We start from the raw sequence: 20561 nt of genomic DNA on the forward strand, positions 1-20561 counted from the left end.
TGTTTGCCTATGTGCAGAATGGAGACGTGTGTGTGTGTGTGTGTGTGTGTAGAATCCTCTGGCTTTGATGTTCCGCCTATGGTTCAAAGGTCCATTGTTTTGCTTGCTGTTGCTTCTTTTGCCTCCGATCCGCACCTCTTGTGGGATGTGCTCCCCCAGAAGGATTTGGGCCCTTGGGGTGAAAAAAGGCTCAACACTCCTCTTATATAAGCACTTGACCTAGCTGGGGGGAGGGGACACAATGGGTCCCTGTCTGGAAATGTAGCTGGAGGGAGGAGGGCCAGTATATCGGTGAAGCACATTGTTTTGCTGCCACCTACCTTGATATGGGCCTGGGAACTGAAGCGTTGCAGAGTGCTTTATGTGCATAGTGTATACCCAGGCTTTAATTCTGACATCCCCCTTCGCCCCTTGTCTCCCAGAACCAGAAGAGAGCAGAAATGAGCGGAGCAGTGGCAGGCTGCAGGCAGGTGTAGTCTCTGGTTGCTTGGAAGAGGAGAGGAGGGGACATAGACGGCTGTGGGGTGGCAGGGACTTTCAATCTTGGCAGCTGATTCAGGGGGCCATATGGGACCTACTGGGGATGAGCTGCTGTGCACAGTAGACCTGACACTCAGCCAAGTCTGTGAAGACTTTATTTTGCTAATAAAGCGTTAACTCCGGTGTTGAACTGTGGTTTACCGTGCGATTTGCCTGTCTGAAACCCTAGAGCAGGCATCCCCAAACTGCGGCCCTCCAGATGTTTTGGCCTACAACTCCCATGATCCCTAGCTAACAGGACCAGTGGTCTGGGATGATGGGAATTGTAGTCCAAAACATCTGGAGAGCCGAAGTTTGGGCATGCCTGCCCTAGAGGGCCACTGGAAGTCTAGATGATAAACTAAACTGCTAAACTAGATGAATCTGGTGGTCTTACTCACTATATTACAGCTTCCTATATACCTACATCTTCAGCATATGCCCCATTGGTAAACTGATCTTTTAAAAAAAAAACCATGAAGAGGACATGTCCATTTCAGAGTTTAAAACCTACCTCGGTTTTAAAGTGTCATTAAATGGGTGTTATGATTCATTTCGGGGTCAGAATCCACAAGGGCTCTTCACGTAATCATTTTTTTAAGACACATACATACTCAACAATAACAATAAAGGATTGCAGCTATATAACATATTCAAAAATAATTAAAGAAAAATCAATCAACAGTTTAATTAAAAACCACATAATGACCTCAGCTATTCACTGTAACCAAAACACAGTAATTAATTCTCTTCCTGAGTTAATCCTCTTCTTTTGCAATTATCTAACAGACAAGAGGATGACTAAGAATCTAATCCAGTTAACCCTATCTTGCGCCCTTCCTTGCAAAACATGGCGCTGTTTAATCACTATCCCCACACTGTAAGAGCAGAATAGCTATGATGATGTTTCTGGCATACTGGTATGTCTGAATCACCTTCCTATTCCAATATTGTAGTAAGAGTTATGGTTGGTGAATGAATGCCCCAATACCATTTTAGCCTTTATACTAGGAACTTGGCCCTTCAGATGTGGTTGGACTACAACTCCCCAGTCAACATGGATGATGGTCGGGGATTATGGGAGTTGTAGTCCAACAGCATCAGGATGGCCATGGATTCCACATCCATGATTTATATAGTCGCCCTGCATATTTCCATTCAAACCCAATAGCATGAAATTCTTGCTGGGAGAATACATTTTGGGTCTCTTTTGGAAAAAAAAAATAAGTTACATCCTTAAAATTGAATATGTTGTGTACTGTGAGGCCTACATGGAAATAGATAGGATCCACATCCACACCACACATGGAAACTAGTCATGGTTTCCCCAAAAGAATCCTGAGAACTGTAGTTTGATAAGGCTTCTGAGAGTTGTTAGGAGACCCTTATTCTCCTTGCAGGGCTATAGTTTCCAGAGTACAGTGGAACCTTTGTTTATGCATACCTCGGTTTACAAATTTTCAGTTTACGAACACCGCGGACCCATCTGGAATGGATTAATTCACTTTCCATTACTTTCAATGGGAAAGTTCACTTCAGTTTATGAACGCTTCAGTTTAAGTACTCCACAGACTGTCTGGAACAGATTAATCCACTTTCCATTACTTTCAATGGGAAAGTTCGCTTCAGTTTATGAACAGACTTCCGGAACCAATTGTGTTCATAAACCGAGGTACCACTGTACTTTAATCAATCCCTGTTCCCAAGGAGCTCAGTGAATTGTAGCTTCTAACAACATACTAGATTGCATAAACTTTAACATCTCTCCAATGAAAATAGGGATATCCTATTAAATAATGATAATGATAACGATAGCGACACTGCATTTTTACTATTCATACTCTGCCCATTTGATTGGGTTGCCACAACCACTCTGGGCAGCTTCCAACATACAGTGGTACCTCGGTTTGCGAACGCAATCCATTCCACGGAGGCGTTCACTTGCCGAGGCATTTGCTCGCCAAAGGCATGCTTCTGCGCGTGCGCGAAGCGCCGATAGAGCACTTCTGCACATGCGCGAGCTGTGCAGATCACGTCTGCGCATCCGACACTGTGGAACCCGGATGTAAACACTTATGGGTCCGCAGCGTTCGTAAAAGGAGGTTTTCGTAAACGGAGGTAGGCGTAAACCGAGGTTCCACTGTATATAAAAACATAATAAAAAAATTAAACATTTTTTTAAAAAAACACTTCCCTATACAGGGCTGCCTTCACATGGCTCAGGGGTTGGATAACTCTCTAACCTCCAACATTTCTCCAATGAAAATAGGGACGCAATTGTAGACTGGAGTGTATATTTGAAAGTTTCCTAGGGTGCTTCCTATTCTCTGCTTTCATTAGCACCATTATTTACTGGCCAGATTGAGGAAATCCATATTTTATGTATGCTGCCAAAGAATTGTGCTTCCTTACAATTATAGTTATAACTCTGATGTCTTCTCTGAAGCTGTGCATATGAAAACTACATAAGCCTTTCCCCTGCTCTCTCCGTCAATGGTGATAAAGCAAAGTATTAGAAATGTATTGTTCATTATACTTTTTGGGACTCCTGTAGATATTTCCATTAGGTGTTAGCTTTAATAAGTTATAAAGATGTAACATATTGATAGGCGCATTGGATAAAATAATATTGAAGTCATATTCTATTTATTACATCACAGTTATGAAGAGAGAAGGGGGGGGGAACACCACCACTGATCCTTTGCCTTGGATTTAAGACCTCAACTGCATTTCATTAAGTATGATTTAGCAGAGTTCTCCAAACCATTCATAATGAAACGGGCAGCCCTTAAAACAAAGGAAGTGCGACTGCAGTTGTTGCGAATGGATGCTTACCTTGTAACGTGCAAGAATTGCCTTAGTAGTTGGAGCAGCGTGGCTTATGTTTCTTTTGCTGCTGGAGTGAAAAGTGAAGCTGTCATTTAAGGGAGATGGAAAACATAGAGATGAGGAACTGGAACAACGGCTTGCCTGAGGCTGAACAAAGTTCTGAGACTCCAAATTAAAAGCATCCTTGCATTGGGGAATGAAGACTATTTTTGCAACCATCTACTATAGGCTATAGGGACCCAGGTGGCGCTGTGGGCTAAACCACTGAGCCTAGGGCTTGCTGATCAGAAGGTCGGCGGTTCGAATCCCTGTGACGGGGTGAGCTCCCGTTGCTTGGTCCCTGCTCCTGCCAACCTAGCAGTTCGAAAGCACATCAAAATGCAAGTAGATAAATAGGAACCGCTATAGCGGGAAGGTAAACGACGTTTCCATGTGCTGCTCTGGTTTGCCAGAAGCGGCTTTGTCATGCTGGCCACATGACCTGGAAGCTATACGCCGGCTCCCTCGGCCAATAATGCGAGATGAGCGCGCAACCCCAGAGTCGGTCACGACTGGACCTAATGGTCAGTGGTCCCTTTACCTTAATATAGGCTATATATCCCAGCAATGCATCTCTAGCATACATTGCAGCTTGTCAGCCACAGACGTTGTGTGTCATGCACAACCTGTAAATGTCTGCTCACTCATATGCACACACACACACACACACACACACACCATTGACTGTAGAGCATTTACATGTCCCCGAGGACTGATGCAGCATGAGGTGGCTTGGTACCCTACAGATACTGTCAGATTCCAGTGTCACTCTGCCCCAGCTGGTACAGCCATTGGTCCAGGATGATTCCCAACCCCTGTTTCAGATTGCATATAACTGCACATCTAGATTTGTTCCCGGAATATTCCCCATTGGTATAGAAACATTCCTACCATAATTCATGGTTTCCTGCAGTTAGGGATTAAATAATAATAATAATAATAATAATAATTCTAAGGCTATGTTTACTTATCGTATGTTTTATCTCCACCAGCTGCAACATTATGGCTCGAAGAGTGGAAGATTAAAGGACTATGGTAATTTCTGAAATTACCATGAAATACCTAATAAGATGTAGGACAATTGCAGATTCACTGAGGACAAGTCCGCTGACCCTTCAGGGTGCCCCTATTTCATGTAAGTCATAGGGCTCCCCCTATTGGTGGTTTACCCTTAGATGGACTCCCTGCAGATGGGCAGGAGTCGAGATATAGCCTGGCTTCACCCAATGCCTATGCCAAACCGCTCACATCTGCAACCAATAAAGTTGCCCCCTATTTGAACCCATTAACCTGAATCACTAGGGAACTGCAGGTTACGGGGCCTTGGCACGCAAGCAACAATATTCCAGAACATACCAGGACGTTCTTCTTACAAAGTCATGGGAGCAAACACTTTGGATGGCTTTAAACCTACCGTACCTGATTTGGTGAAGAGTGCTGTATGCTTTTCAGATTTCCTTTAGTATCTTGATTAGGTAATATGGTATCCTATGCCCTGCTCTTGTGATGTGTTTGTGTCGTGTGTGTGTGTGTGTTTGCAACTTTCTCTGAGGAAATGACAAAAATAAAATGATCCCAAATTGGGCTGGCCCAAGACATTTTGCTGCCTGAAGTAGAACAGCAAATATGCCGTGCTCCCAATCAAGGTGCACAGTACTCAAACAAAGACAAAACTGGCCTCTCCATCTTGTGAACCATTGTATTAAATTGTGCACGATATCTGAAAAGGTCTCCAAATGGGTGCAGCTTGGAATGCTTTGGTCTGCCATCTTGATTCAAAATGGCACCCAATGGTGTCCAAATATACACCAAAATCTGCTCTTCAATCTTGGGAATTGTCATGCCAAATTGGACGAAGATATCTTGATATATGTGAAAATCAGTAAAGTTTAGAACACTTTGGCCCACCATATTGATTCCAAATGGCATCTGAAACTGTCGAAACATAAACCAAAACTCACTCCTCCATCTTAGGAACTCTCATGCCAAATTGGGTGCTGATGTCTCCAAAGGGGTCCCATCGCTGTAGTTTTGGAGCATTTCAATCCACTGTCTTGATTAAAAATGGCATCCAGTGGTATCTGAACAAAACAAAAACTGTTCAGCTCAGTCCCATGAACTTCCACCCAATACAAGATACACTGACAAAAAGGGTGGTGGAAGTCAAACACTGTTTTAAAGGCTTGTTTTTCCCTCTGCCAGGTTCAGGGTTGGCAGGCAGTAACCTCACTCTTGCATGGAGTTCGGAATGGGGCAAATTTCACTGCATAATTTACCACTGTACTCTCTCCCTCTCCCTCTCCCTCTCTCTCTCTCTCTCTCTCTTTCTCTCTCTCGTTTGGATTGCTCTACCTATCATGTTTGAGTAGACACATTGAAATAACTAAGCTCTTCATGACTAACTCATTTTAGGGGGTCTACTCTAAGCATAGCTAAGTCTGAATCCAACCCAATACAGTTGGCTCTTTATTGAGGCCGGTATCAGTCCCATTCAGTATGCATTCCTCAGTCATGCATTTGTTAAAGGCCAAGGGATATTTCCTCTCCCCCCCCCCTTCTCTCTCTCTCTCTTATTTTGACAACATCTTAAGAATTAAGATAGGGAGTAAATATTGAGTGACATTATTCGAACTGAGCTGCATGGGATGGGTTGATTTTGGCACATTTAAGGAAGGTTAGACATGAAAATTGTAACCCACAGTGGCTCTGTCTTTGATCTAGTCAATTAGACTCTGCAAGAGTGCAGTCTTTAAAAACAACCCAGCCATCATGGAATTTTAAAAGACACTAATCTTTTGAAGACCGTCTGTTGTGATCATAAGTAAAGAGAAGCTGAGTCATTTTTTTTTAATATGGATATGGTCAAGTAGGAAAAGGGTGGAGAATGAAAAAAAGCTTATTATTAACAACTGTCAGAAGAAGTGTGTCTGCAAGTGGGGGAATTAATGAGCATATGTAGAAAGCACCCCTGTAACTCAGGCTGTCTCTTTCCATCAGCATTTAAAACAGGGATGGGGGTCCTGTGGCTTCTGGATGTAGTTGGGACTCAAACTCCCATCCATGCTTGCCAAGTCTCCCACTGAAAAATGTGGGATCAGCAGCAGTGTGGCACCGGAAGTTGTGTAGAAGCAACTTCCGGGGTCGCTCTGCCCATGTGTGGGCACCAGAAATTGGGCAGAGCGGCACCGGAAGTCACTTCTATGCATGCCCAGTGGCCATCTTGGTGGTCACCAAGATGGCCACCAGGCATGCGTAGAAGTGACTTCTGGTGCCGCTCTGCCCGATTTCCAGTGCCCACACATGGGCAGAGTGGCACCCAAAATGGAGGCTCCCTGGCAGGTAGGAGATCCGGAGGATTTCCGGGATTTTTCTCCATTCGGGAGAACAGTGGGAAACAGATTACAATCCGGGGGTTTCCCGTGATAAACGGGATACTTGGCAGCTAAGCTCCTATCAGCTCCAGCTAATATGGCTGGGGCCACAAATCTCCATCCTTGATATTCTGTTCTCCATTCAACAATGACTAAGAGCAATTTATGTGGTCTGTGAAAGGCTGGTGGTTATATTTAACAGGAGCATCCTGACCTTGATGCATATACTTTGGTATTTTTTTGGGAGGGGGAGTTATGTAGCTTTGATGTTTTAAGGTGCTGTTCCTAAATTCCCTGCCCGCTTTAAGCTTGATTAATTGCTACTTTGCTCTAATGATAATTACCCACCTTGGGTTAACTTTTGATAAGAGAAGGTAGAAATGGAACATTTGATCCACCTATCTTCAAAACGCCCTGTTTACATTTTTGACCATGCAGGGAAGGTAGGGCTGTTCTACAAAGCTCTTAAAAGAGTATGTGAGCAGTTACTGCTGGTCATACCTCCTTTTGGTCCTACTATTTATGATTTAGAGGCAGGGCCGCCCCTACTGTTAGGTGGAGTGGGGTGGTAGCCTCAGGGAAAGGCAGCAGTGGCCACCTTCTGGTTGTTGTTCCTGAGCCTCCTGGGTCATTCTTTACTGTTTAAAGAGAGGACATGCCTTACGTCCCCTAAAAGAGTCTGCTGCCCTCTGGTGCAGTGGATGATTTCATACCATCATAAGATGCAGCTGCCAGTTCAGTTGGCTTTTGACCATGGAATGAGGTCTCTGTGCCATCTTGCCCTTCATCCAGGTAGCAACATGTCTCGCCCACAGGTACATTTCACAGGATATTGAACTGATTGCTGGCCCTTTCTTGCCATTTCTAATACAGTGGTATCTTGGTTTAAGAACAGCCCTGTTTACGAACTATTCAATTTAAGAACTCCGCAAAACCGAGAGTAGTGTCCTGGTTTGCGAACTTTACCTCGGTCTAAGGACGGAAGCCGAACGGTGGAAGGGCACGGGCGGCGGGAGGCCTCATTAGGGAAGGCATGCCTCGGTTTAAGAATGGTTTTGGTTTAAGAACGGACTTCCGGAACGGATTAAGTTTGTAAACTGAGGTACCACTGTAGTCTTCTCTGTACCTTCTGCGTGCTGGATGGAATTTATAGACAAGATAGGATGTATTTTACGATTTATCCTCCCTATTACATGTGTGAGCAGAACATTCAAACTTAAAACAATTAAGTTAGCAGAGTTTAAAACACCATACCTTGCAGCATTAAAGTAGAAACTTTGAGACTAGGCTGTGTAGCCTTATTGCAGTTTATCTAAGCCAGGCCTCCCCAAACTTCGGCCCTCCAGATGTTTTGGACTACAATTCCCATCTTCCCCAACCACTGGCCCTGTTAGCTAAGGATCATGGGCGTTGTAGGCCAAAACATCTGGAGGGCCGCAGTTCGGGGATGCCTGATCTAAGCTGTAGTAACAGATTGGATTTCCCCCTTCTCCCTCTTTACAAGAATCACACAACAGACTGTAGATTAAGCATAGAAATAGCATTTACTTACACAATGTCTTGCACTTGATTCCAGCAGGGATAGTAACAAACACAAGGCAGGCAGATTCTACTTCTAGATTACAAAATACATAGTTGAATTCAAAATGAAGTCTCTGCTTGAAGTGGAGACCAGACACCTGTCTGCCTCATAAGCATGGTGGAAAAAAGGGGGTTGAGTTCTGAGGCAAGGGAAGTAGAAAGGATTAAACCTTTTTGTCTTCTTCCTGTCAGGAGAGAACTCAAGGGAAATGATGTCACACAATGCCCTCTCTAGCAATCAGGAACTCTGTGCGTCTTAGCCACTTCATATCCATATTTAGCAAAACATAGAAAGTTATTTTGACTGCAGATTCCCACACTGCACAGTGAAACACAGGAATTGGGTCTTTTCTGGCAGGCTCCATTACATTTCAGAAATGAGTTCCATTGACTATCACATGATGGTCATAACATGAGAAAAAGCCCATACGAAACCACCCAAGTCCCCTCACTGCCCCAGAGGATGTATCTCTTTCATTAAAGAGAGTTTCTGCTTGACGGCTTCTCATTGGAACAGGATGTTGGACTACCCAGACCTCGATCCAATGATGCTCGTCTTATGTTCTTAAAGCAGATAGTTTTCTTCCCCTTAGAGGCATCAGTGTTTATTTTTGTGTTTGTTTACCGGTTTGTGAAAACCATCTTTATTTGGTAGCCCTGCCATTGTTTACACAGGTGTGGAAGAAATGCTTTTCTTCAGTTTTTATTCAGGAGGGAGCTCCGGGAGAAACCTAGCAAAAAAACTATATATGGTTAGGTATCTTGGAGGAATGATAGCACACCAGGGTAGCTAGTGTGATCCCTCTAACATTCTGCTCTTCTGCTGAAGGCAAGTTATTCCTGCGGTGTGTTTTACAGGGAATGATGAAATGCAACATTAAACCACAGTGCAACTGGGGAATTAGTCACTTTCCTCAAAAGGCTTTGTGTGTTTTAGGAGCTCATTGGATCATTGAAGATGGGAAGAGTAGGCAAACTATACGAATTGGGCAATAAAAAACCAAAGCTATTAGGAAGTGTGTTACCGTCAAGTAGATTTCCTGCAGCACACTGTATGTCAGTGCACACAGGTGGCGCTGAAGAAGGGTTGGATCCTGAGATCTGTGAGCGGAGTTCCACTCACAAAATGGGGTTCCTCTCAGTTATTGCAAATGGAAGAGGGGATGTGATTTCTCCCAGTTCTTCCTTCCCCCCTTGCAGGTAGGAATGGGCAAGCCAGTCATTTTTCCTTTCTCTCACTTTCCAATTTCTCAAATTGAGTGAGTATGAACATGCTATAGCCTCTCTTTTCTGCCACAGATTTAGTTGTCTTAAACCCTTTGTTGTTGTGTGGACTGGGACTCCCTGAGGCACAAAGCAGTCATCACTTTTTCACAAGATCTAGAGCCTCATTCCACGGCCAGGTTGGAGCCTTTGTTTATAGGATATTGACAATTGATTGGTAATTAACTTATAATCATTCAGGCTCCCTCCCTCCTAAAAGAAGCTCAACAAGTTTGACCTAAACCCCAAAAAACAGGGCTTCCCTTCCTTAAAAAAACTCAACAGCTTTGACCTGAGCCCCAAAAGGGGGTAGATCACTCCCAGTTTTTAACTCTGTGAGTAGATCAGAGTCTCTTGGGAGGTGGCTACTCCTGATTTACAGTATACAGATGCAGGAGGAGGGGCAGACTGGAACACCACTGCTTTTTATAAACATCACTGTGTCTATCAAAGCTACAGCCCCCTTTTTCTTATTCACTTCCTTTTAGCCTTGCAGAGCCACCTTAGTCAAATTGAATCCTCTGCACCCTCATTAAATTGCCAATAGAACTCTTAATGCGATCCCTGAATGCTCATTAACAACTCCCACCGAAGAACAATAGGGTGAAGTGGTGAGCTATCACATCTTGCCTGGGGATATCTGCTCCATTGTCTTAACTGCTTAACTACCGGTAGCCACTTTGCTTTATTTATTTGATGTGTTTTTGTTACAGCTGTGTTCCCCACCCCAGCAAGCGGAGACTGTGCTGCTCTTGCTAAAGCAGTTTTTGGAGGGGAAAAGTGCTGGTTATGGTCTGTAAAATACATTAATTTTTTGCTTCTAGGGGGGGCAGCTGCCACCTCCTGCCCCCTGCCTACGCCCATGATTCAGCCCAATCAGAGGCCTCCAGAAAAAGGAAGTTGTGAGGCAAACTTCAGTCCTCCAGCGGAGAGCAATGCTGAGGTGCTGGAGGACAGAATCCCAAGTGCCGTGTGACCTGCATCCTGCCCTGAACTCTCTGCTGCCCTCAATCGCTGTGGATGATGCTCCCCAGTGCTGAAAAAAAAAGATCCAATACAGTTGGGTGCACCCAGTCTTTTCCTTCTTCTCAAGCAGCAAAATGTCTTGGGCTGGCCCTGCAGATGCATGTACAAACCAGAATCCTTCTGAAGGCTGAATGGAAAGAACAGAGGCACTTAGGTATAATACAAAGCAAAAAAAAATGTAACCCAATCACCAAGAGCAAAGGCATAAAACAAACAGATTTGCTTCTTGTGATCAAGCTGCCTGTGTAATTTATGACCCAGAGTGTGGCTTGTAGCCAAATGCCAGCTTTTCTCAAAAACCCATTTGATCCTTACCACTGCAAATCAAACTGGTTACCCTGCGCTTGCCTTTCGCAGAAAAATAATTTCAGAGCAAGATGACATTCCTTCTCCTTAGCAAAATATATCGGGCTGGTGTAGCTCGCGATTATCCCGCAGTCTTGCCGGGGCTGTAAAATTGTCAGGCGAGATATATCAATATGTTTGTTCAGGGATAGAAGGGATGGCGGGGCTTCTGTGAATACTGTTGGTAATGGGAGAATGGGGGTGGTTTAGGGCAAGGCATTCCTCATGTGCACACTGTTGTACGCTCCAGAACTTGTTATTTTAAATATGCAAAAGTTTAGTCTTTTCCCCATGTCTGGAAACTGCCTCAAATTTGTGTATTTTACTGCAGATAGCAAAACTTTCCATGAGAAAAAGTAGCAGTAAAATGTAGTCAGAAAACTGAGTTATAGGGTGGGATTCAACTAACTAGTCTGAATAGTTTGCATCCTCCTTGGTATGTACAGTATGATTCTCGGTTCCAAGGTTTTGTGACTCTTGCATTGCCTGTGCATTTCTGCAGCTTTGCAAGAAGTTTCCTCTGCATAGCTGCCAAGTTTTCCCTTTTCTCGCGAGGAAGCCTATTCAGCATAAGGGAAAATCCCTTAAAATAAGGGATAACTTGGCAGCTATGTTCCTCTGTCTCTCTATAGAAGTAAGTTTGTCTTATTTGAGTGTTCATTATCTGAAGCCCATTTTTCTATGTAGAAAGCTATATACTGTATCCTTTCTCACCCTTTGCCCCCTGAAGTGTATTAAAGTTGATCCAGCCCTTTGCATCCTTTCTTCATTTCTCATCATCCCACAGTAATTGCCTGGGCTGATGGAGATAGTCCCACCCTCGAGAATCAAGATTCTACTTCGTTCTTCAGTTGTTGGGCCAGAGGTGTTTGCCTGTTACAGAGCCATGTTCATAATAATTGGGCATGAGTTGCCATAATGAAGTTGCCGTGGTACCTATTTGAGAACTTTTATTATGACTTCGGAAATGATTTTTGAGTAGGTCATGGTCTGACCTTTCAGATGCTATGACTCTCTTCATGCCACACCTTTTAATTCACAATTATATATTGTAAACAACCATTTCCGCTGTCTTCCAAATGCCCTGTTTATGACCTAATCTTCAAAAACAAAGTTTAAAACGGCACCCAGGAGCCTGAACCTGCCCTATGTGTTGTTTTAATACATTCCTATACTGTCATTTTAGGGACCCAGGTGGCGCTGTGGGTTAAACCACTGAGCCTAGGGCTTGCTGATCAGAAGGTCGGCGGTTCGAATCCCTGCAATGGGGTGAGCTCCTGTTGCTCGGTCCCAGCTCCTGCCAACCTAGCAGTTTGAAAGCATGTCAAAGTGCAAGTAGATAAATAGGGACCGCTCCGGCGGGAAGGTAAACGGCGTTTCCGTGTGCTGCTCTGGTTTGCCAGAAGCAGCTTTGTCATGCTGGCCACATGACCCGGAAGCTGTCTGCAGACAAACGTCGGCTCCCTTGGCCTATAGAGCGAGATGAGCGCCGCAACCCCAGAGTCGGACATGACTGGACCTGATGGTCAGGGGCCCCTTTACCTTTACCTATACTGTCATTTAACAGAAATGTCCCCAAAGTAGCTCACCTGCAACTTAAAAAAATAATAAATCTGTACCCATATTTTGGAAACTTGCTTGTCTGCTTGTCTTTTCGCCAGGCAACCAAATTTCACAATATAGTTCTGGAGAGGAAGGATCAGTTTTTATTCCATTTGGAAGCCATTTTGAATCAACACTGCAGACTGAATCTTTGAAACCTGCGCAAATTTTAACCAAATTTTGCATGATGTTTCCTGAGATCAGGGAGTAGATTTTTTTTGTGTCGACATTTAGATACAGTTGGACGACATTTTGAATCATAATGGTGGACTGAATCCTTCAAACTTGCACTGAACCATTTCTTAGCACTCCCACATAATCACATTTCTAATTTTGGGGGTGGGGTGGGGTGGGGTGGGGAGTTGGTTGCTCCAGACCATATTTTCTGCACTCTGATCACTGCTTCTTTTATGCCACTCTGTTTTCAAAGATAATATTTGTAATAGTGTTGATGGGTTAAATCTAATGATAACCCTTCTAGTTTTGTGACAAGGAGGAAACTGCGAGCTGCATATCATGCTTTAATTAGGAGCACATTCAAAGAAGACTGTGCAGCTTAAGAGATGAGTTATTTGCTAAGAAAGCTGAAGTTAGCCTTATCATTGCAAGCGATAAGAGAGAGAGCTATTGTTCCTCTAAAAAGATCATCGCGAATAAGCAAATAATTTCCATTAGATATCCCCCACACACCCCCGCGGTTAAAAAAAAAAGCTTCTGTTTCATTATTAAATATTGATTCACTGGCAAAAACTAATGCTCATGTTACTAACAAATATTAACCTGGAATGTGTTTTTAGGCTCTCTATAAAACAAATTACAGATTTAAATAGAAATGCATTATTAAACATTGTACAAAAGTAATTGGCTTCATTGAGCTGTCAGAAAGCCAAAGACCTCCAGCATATGGAGGCAAAATCTATTGTTCTAACTGCTGATTCATCACTATGGCGTGGTGGTTAGACTAGGAGACCAGGGATCAAATCCTCACTCAGCCATGAAGTGACCTTGGGGCATTTGCTATCTCTTAGCCTAACCTCCCTCACAGGGTGGCTGAGAGGGTAAAATGTGGGTGAGAACCACCTTGAGCTTCTAGGCGGCATATAAATGTAAATATCTAAATCAATGCGTTTCCTAATTGTTCCTCCTCTTCCTCTGTCTTGGCCAATGCAAGGTGGTTCTTTTAAAATGAGATTCAGAAGCAATACAAAACACAACTGAGTGAGAAGATTGAAGATTTTATTCTAAACAGCAAGCAATATGTTACATGCCAAGCAAGCACCTCAATCTGCCATGATGCATGCGTTGTGATGCGCGACACATGCGCGTGATGGACACCCCGCCCCCCCCAGCGGGGTGCCTTTGGGTTTGCCGCCCCGGGCAGCCAGGCGGCTAGCTACGCCGCTGTCCACAGTAATTGTTAATTGATTTATTAAAGCATATGATCACTACAAAAATGAAATTTAAACAAATTAGCAAGCAATTGTTCTGGCCATTAAGGGGAAACCAGTCCTTAAAGCCCCCCACATGAAACAGAACTGAAAGCAAATTGCAATTCAGGAATGAGAAAGCCATGGCAATTGTACAGGAAGAAACTAATTGGCCATTTCTTCTCTTTCTTTCTTTTTAAAGTAGGACAAGGAAGAAACAATTATTTAAAGAGACAGCAACATTGAAATGCCTGAATAGTTTGTTACCTCATTGGTTACGTTGGCACTGCAATTCAATTTTAAACAAAAGGATCCCCCCCAAAAAAAAATAGAAAAGAAAAGAAATAATCACAAATTATATGTATGTATGTATGTATATATATATATATATATATATATATATATATATATATATATATTACATATGAAAACATTTCTTCTTTTTTAAAAATAATTTTTATTAGTTTTACAGGGAAACACAACACTTTAAACACAACAAATACAAACAAAAATAACAAGAAAAAATAACATTACACAAATAACAATAAAAACACAAAAATCAAAATACCATAATCCTTTTCCTTTAACATTGTAAGAGGGGACTTCCTCGAGTTCCCCCTATCTGCGGTTCATTTCTCATTCATCTTTAGCAATTTCCAATTCATTGTTTAAAACTCCTTGCAATTTCAGATCTCTCATACATCAATTTACTTAACATAATTCTCAAACCCGCAGTTTCTATAAACTTCTAAATCTAATCTCAATATACAATTTTACCATATTTTTAAAAATAAACTTTAAAGTCTTTCCACTCTTCTTCTGTTGCTTCTTCTCCCCAGTCGCGTATTCTCCCGGTCATCTCAGCCAGTTCCATGTACTCCATCATTTTCATTTGCCAATCGTCCAATGTTGGTAATTCTTGGGTCTTCCGGTTCTTGGCTAATAATACTCTTGCCACCGTTGTAGCATACATAAAAAAATTAACGTTTTTCTTGGGAATCTCTTTTCCAACTATACCCAATAGAAAGGATTCTGGTTTCTTATTAATGTGTTTTTCAACACTCTATTTAGTTCATTATAAATCTTCTCCCAGAAATCCCTTACTAGTGGGCAAGTCCACCACATATGATAAAAAGATCCTTCCTCTTTCTTACATTTCCAACATTTATTATCATGGTTATGATAGATCTTAGCTAATTTTACTGGTGTAAGATACCATCTATACATAATTTTCATTATATTTTCTCTTAAAAGATTACACGCAGTAAATTTCAAATTCTGTTTCCATAATTTTCCCCAATCTTCCATCAGAATATTATGTCCCACATCCTTTGCCCACAATATCATAACATTCTTTGTCTCCTTCTTCTGTCAACATGTCCCTATATTTTAACCAACTGGTTTCCATATTCAATCTTTTATGTGCTTTAGCCTCCAAAGGTGAAATCCATTTAGGTGTTTTTCTTTCTAACAGATCTTTATATCTAATCCAAACATTATACAATGATTTTCTGATCATATGGTTCTTTGTGAACCTTCACCTTGTCATACCACAGATATGCATGCCAACCAAATGCATTGTCATAGCCTTCCAAATCTAATACATCAGTATTTTCCAACACATATGAAAACATTTCAATGCAACAGGATGGCAATGACATTGCCATGATTTCCTATATAAATTGTGTGAGTGAATGATGTCTATTTCAGACTAACAGACTAGCGAGGGGTATTGTTTCCTGTTGCTGTTATGTTATGCCTTTTATGTTTTATACTGTAAACCGCCCTGTGGTCTTTGGATGAAGGGTGGTATGAAAATAAAATAAAATATAATATAATAGGAAATAGGAAATAGGAAACTTTATATGCCATGGGAATAAGTGTGCACATTTTTATCCACTGTTCTCCGAAACTCCTTGACAAACCAGGGCTTTCTGAATTATTTTTGACATCCTTTGCCTCGCTTTTGCTGAAGGCATCAGAAAAAAACACCCATAATGATAACATAATCCAAGATTCTTTTAAAGTGCATTAAAAAAAAGCTTTAAGGCAATGAGAAGAAATGGTAATGAGCCACAGCAGATGTTGCTGCTTTGGCGCAATTATGGAACGGTAATTACAGATTGAAATAGAAACTTGCAAGAGCAAGAATCTGATCAGCAAGTATTCAGGAAGATAGCAGAAGAGTTATTAATACTTACCATGGTAAGTATTTACCAAGCCATAATGGCTGAAGAATGGAGGAGGAAGACTGACAGCAGCAGAATGTCTCTCTCTCTCTCTCTCTCTCTCTCTCTCTCTCTCTCTCTCTCTCTCTCTCTCTCTCTCTCTCTCTCTCTCTCTCTCTCTCTGTGTGTGTGTGTGTGTGTGTCTACATATATATCTCCAAAGTGGTAACTGTTCATTACTCTTATGGGTTCTAGAACGAATAATAGGTGTGCTTATGTCTGATATTTGAGCCCTTGAATGAGTAGTGAGATAAATCACTCAGCACAATTAGGAGAGTAATCCAAAGTGGTACTGTGCTGAAAATGTCTCCTGTGCTTGCTTGCTTATTTATTTATTTATTTTTCAAAAAAAAAACTCACTCTTAATCATTCTCTGAGAAAAGAAACTGCATTTTTAAATTATGCAAGGGGAGAGGAAGATTTGGAGGAATTATCATGGATAGTGAGTAGAGATTTTAATAATAATAATAATAATAATAATAATAATAATAATAATAATAATAATTTATACCCCACCCTCCCCAGTCGAAACCGGGCTCAGGGCGGCTGACACCAGTAAAATTGGTGATTTATTGGTGACGCAATTTATTTTGATGCACGCCAGTGTGGTGTAATGGATAAGAGCGGTAGACTCGTAATCTGGGGAACCGGGTTCGCATCTTGGCTCCTCCACATGCAGCTGCTCAGTGACCTTGGGCTTGTCACACTTCTCTGAAGTCTCTCAGCCTCACTCATCTCACAGAGTGTTTGTTGTGGGGGAGGAAGGGAAAGGAGAATGTTAGCTGCTTTGAGACTCCTCCGGGTAGTGATAAAGCGGGATATCAAATCCAAACTACTCCTCCTCCTCCTCCTCCTCTTCTTCTTCTTCTTCTTCTTCTTCTTCTTCTTCTTCTTCTTCTTCTTCTTCTTCTTCTTCTTCTTCTTCTTCTTCTTCTCCTTCTCCTTCTCCTTCTCCTTCTCCTTCTCCTTCTCCTTCTCCTCCTCCTCCTCCTCCTCCTCCTCCTTCTTCTTCTTCTTCTTCTTCTTCTTCTTCTTCTTCTTCTTCTTCTTCTTCTTCTTCTTCTTCTTCTTCTTCTTCTTCTTCGCTCCCCCACCATTCTACAAATTGTCTTTTCAGTGGTCTACACCTTTCCTTCCTGAATTTCCTACTTGTGGCATTTACTGTGTTTTCCCATATCCATGGGATGACTGGACGGCTGTCTACTGTGCAGTTGTCAGGTGTTCTGTTGTTTTCATTTCATATGACGCCTTTTTGACTTTTGAATAAACCAGTGTGAAAAGTCCACCCCCCCCCCCCAGGTAAAGGAAGGACTTTCCTTGAAAACAAACTCAGTGACAGCACTGATCTCACCACCTCTGTGACTTCTTGTGCTTCAGTTAAACCTCGGGGGAAGACATCATGAGGTAACTGTGCCCATTGTGTTATATTGGATCAGCAAGATCAAGTAGCTAGCGAGGCTGCAGAGTGCTGGGAAAATGCGTATTGGAAAAACACACGCCACACATAGTAATCTTGAAATGATAAAATGAGCTCAACGCCATCCCCTGGCATCCCCAGGGGAATGTAAAAATAAATAAATCCCTATCTGAGATACTGGATCACTTCTACCAATCAGTGGAGAGAATGCAGAGGTGGAACTAATGGTCTGGCTCGCTATAAACCACCTTCCTATATTCCTGTCCTGCTCATTATTAAAAAAAAAAGGTCAGTCTGTATAATTTGTATAATTGCATCATATAGATATCAAAACTACTTTTAGATGTTGACTATGGAACTTTATTTCAATACACGACTGCCGCAGTGACACTTTTATATGCACAAAGATAGAAAGATTTATCAGTACCTTCCATGGAAGAATGATTGCTAAAATTATTGGACTTAACTAAGGTGGTGAAGTTGATGTGTTTAATCAGAGAAAAATCATTGTCAGCATTTACTAAAGATTGGAAATTCCTTATAGACTTTTTGTATGAAAAAGAAAATGGACTTATATCTGGTTTTGAGGATTGAAGATAATATTGGTTTATAGCAAGTGGAACTGTTAGGTGTTATCTTGGAGTGGATGCTATTTTCTATATATAACTGACAGATAAATAATCAGAAGGTCTCTTCTTTCTTTCTTTCTTCTTGGTTTGCGTTTTGTTTACATTAGGTTTTTTTTTACCTTTGATAAAAATATATTTGATATTGACCTTTGTATCCTTTTTCAAACTTTAATAAAATCTATTTTAAAAACTACTTTAAAATTTTGTTTGCACTCCTTTCTATCCACAAATAAAGCTCTTTCATGATTTTTTTTTAAAAAAATCCTTAAGATTGTTGATACCCATTCTAATAAAACATTTGTTTTTTCTGTTTGCCAACATGATTAGTCACTAGAAATATGTGCAATGAAAGTGAGGTAACACGAGCACAGATGTCATAAAGAATAATGCTTTTACAGATGTTTAGGCAGCTAATATTCTCGCAGTGTTTCACTCTGTGCTAACAGAAATACAGAACCATGTAGGTGAATGTGTATGTTTTCAGGTCCATTAAACCTTCAGTTCTTCCCAATAGATCACAATTAGGGAACACTTGGGCAGAGCACAATGCTGTCCTGAAAGTTTAGAAGCAAGTTGAGTAGCTTTTGGAAACATCTCATTTCTTCCTTGTAGATGGATCTGGTGATTTAGCAGGAGTCCTGTTTACCAGACAAATGGGACCACTGGTCATAAGAAAATAAGAAGAGCCCTGCTGGATCAGGCCAGTGGACCATCTAGTCCAGCATCCTCTCCTCACAGTGGCCAACCATATGTCGGTGGGAAACAGCACTCTTCCCACCTGCGATTCCCGGCATGATGCCTCCGATAGTGGAGGCAGAACATCAACATCATTGCTAACCACCTTTAATAGATTTGTCCTCCATGGATTTGTCTAATCCTCTCTTAAAGCCATCTGACTTGGAGGCCATCACTGCCTCCCATTGAAGGGAGAGGTTTGCCAATTGTGTTATTGAGCTAAATCTGATCCTATAGTATAATTCTGATTGTATGGCTTAGCCCCCAATATTCCTCCTAAAATGCTTCTTAAAATGCTTTCCTCTTTGCCTCTATGCCTCTGTGTGTCAAAGTGCAATGTAACAGTGAGACTTGCTATCAAGGGTAAGAGCTGGCCTTGTCTGGGGGACAGAACGAGAGGCAGAGAGGGGCTTATTATCAGCGATGATGCACTTCCAGCCTGACGCTGGAAGTTGCTAGCTTGATGCGTAAACTGAAGGCTTACTGAAGGCTGAAGGCTTTGTTGAGTCAGCATGTGTTTATGCACAGGACCGGACACGGATCTTCCTTATATGTACTTGTGACCCCTTTTGTGTTTATGAGAAGGACTGGACAGAGTGTGTGTGCACTCTTACAGAGGAGGGGGAAGGAGCCCAAAGAAGTGTATAAGAATCTTTGCAAATTTGTGTTTCTTTGCTCTTGTCGTGAGGCTTGACCACCAAGAGTCTCTTAATTAATTAAGAATTAAACTCTTTCTCTGGATTCAACCCCCGGTGTCATTATTGGCTATCTCTGTCCTGCCAGGGCGCAACTTAAGGACCCTTATCAGCAAATAAGGCTACACTATGGGAGTGAGTACCATCATTTAACTATGCCCTGAGTGAAGAAGTACTTTTATGTGTCCTGAATCTTCCAACACTCCATTTCATTGAATGTCCAGGCGTTCTAGTATTATAAGAGAGCAGGGGTGGCAATAAAATATTGGGGGGCTCAGGTAAGCCTCACATCACATAATTGATCACAAGATGCAGTGCACACACCATTTGAATGGCAATGCCCATCAACTTTGGCTCCACCCCCCAAGTCCCCTCAAATATTTTATTGGGTGGCTGAAGGGACCTCGGCCCCTAGGAGTTGTCTCCTATGTAACAGAGGGAGAGAAGCTTTTCTCTATCCACTTTCTCCATGCCATGCATAATTTTATAAATTTCTATCGTGTCTCCTCTTCCTTGCCTTTTCTGCAAACTGAAAATGTTGTAACCTTTATTCATAAGGGAGTTGCTCCATCTCCTTGATAAGTTTGCTTGCCCTTTCCCAAACACCTTCCAACTCTACAGAATCCTTCTTGAGGTGAAGGAACCAAAACTGTACACAGTATTCCGAATGCAACCTCACCATAGATTTGTATAATGGCATTACGAGGTCAGCAGTTTTCTTTTCAGTTCCTTTCCTAATGATCCCTAGCATGGAATTTGCTTTCTTCATGGCCACCGCACATTGAGTTGAGATCTTCATCGAGCTATTATAACCCCAAGGTCTTGTCCCTGTTCTCACCACCAGTTCAGCTCACA

The 20561-nt window shown here is 42.0% G+C and overlaps 1 long non-coding RNA gene across 1 annotated transcript; it reads left to right on the forward strand.

Annotated features, from left to right (window-relative positions):
* Window positions 1-4363: 4363 nt before the first annotated feature.
* On the forward strand, window positions 4364-19757 carry LOC148687499 (uncharacterized). The gene is made up of 2 exons (XR_015947811.1): window positions 4364-4422; window positions 18889-19757. It is a non-coding gene; the product is annotated as an uncharacterized LOC148687499 (long non-coding RNA).
* The last annotated feature ends 804 nt before the right edge of the window (window positions 19758-20561 follow it).

This window comes from Zootoca vivipara, chromosome 1 (assembly GCF_965207765.1).
Source record: "Zootoca vivipara chromosome 1, rZooViv2.hap1.1, whole genome shotgun sequence".
Classification (NCBI taxonomy): domain Eukaryota; kingdom Metazoa; phylum Chordata; class Lepidosauria; order Squamata; family Lacertidae; genus Zootoca; species Zootoca vivipara.